The sequence below is a fragment of the Oratosquilla oratoria genome, chromosome 15 (genome assembly GCF_046742065.1).
Source record: "Oratosquilla oratoria isolate Oo_2021 chromosome 15, ASM4674206v1, whole genome shotgun sequence".
Lineage (NCBI taxonomy): Eukaryota > Metazoa > Arthropoda > Malacostraca > Stomatopoda > Squillidae > Oratosquilla > Oratosquilla oratoria.
The window spans coordinates 18,719,746-18,720,620 of NC_134791.1; the positions used below are offsets into that span (position 1 = coordinate 18,719,746).

Here is an 875-nt window from a genome sequence, read left to right on the forward strand (position 1 = left end):
GAACAGCTTTCCTCACAGAGCAATAGACAGTTGGAACAAGTTAGATGAGAAAGTGGTGTGTGCAAAATCAATACATGAATTTAAAAATAGTTTAGATAAAATGAGATATGAAGACGGGACCCCACGAGCATAGCTCCCCTTCCCGTAAAATACAACTAGGTAAATACAACTAGGTACAACTAGGTAAATACACACGAATACGGCTGTTCAAGTATAGATAAAAGCAAATATAAATGATACTGACATATGCCCTCGCACACCATAGAGCCTCCATAGCTCAGTGGTTAGAGCACTGGTCTTGTAAACCAGGGGTCGGGAGTTCGATTCTCCCTGGGGGCAATTATTAAGAACCTTTAGTGGGGAACTTTGGTAATATGTGGAGCGTTGTTTTCGAAGCCAAATCACAAATATGAGGATTTGTAGTCAACAAGTCGATATCAGTGATTGCCACGTGTCCTAAATATTGAGGATGGTTGTCTCTTGGGAAAAGTTTTGTCATATGATTATATGAGTTGGAAAATAATCAACAAGATGGATGAATAAACATATGATACAAATTAATTATAATGTAATAAATTGATAAATAGGTAAATATATTAGTAAACAATTAATAAATCGGTGAATATATACAAATAAATAGGTATATTAACAAATAAATAGGTAAATACGTCAGGAAACAAATAGATTAATAGTAAAATATATGTAAACAAATAATTAGGTAAATATATTTGTAAAAAATAAGTAAATAGGTGAATATATCAGTAAAATATACAGGTAGATATATCAGTAAAAATAGGCGAATATATTAGTAAACAAATAGGTAAATATACCAATAAACGAATGAGTAGGTAAATATATCAGTTAACAAATAAATA

At 31.5% G+C, this 875-nt stretch overlaps 1 non-coding gene across 1 annotated transcript; it reads left to right on the forward strand.

The window, feature by feature from the left end:
- Positions 1-266: 266 nt before the first annotated feature.
- TRNAT-UGU (transfer RNA threonine (anticodon UGU)) lies at positions 267-339 on the forward strand. Its single transcript has one exon. It is a non-coding gene; the product is annotated as a tRNA-Thr (tRNA).
- The last annotated feature ends 536 nt before the right edge of the window (positions 340-875 follow it).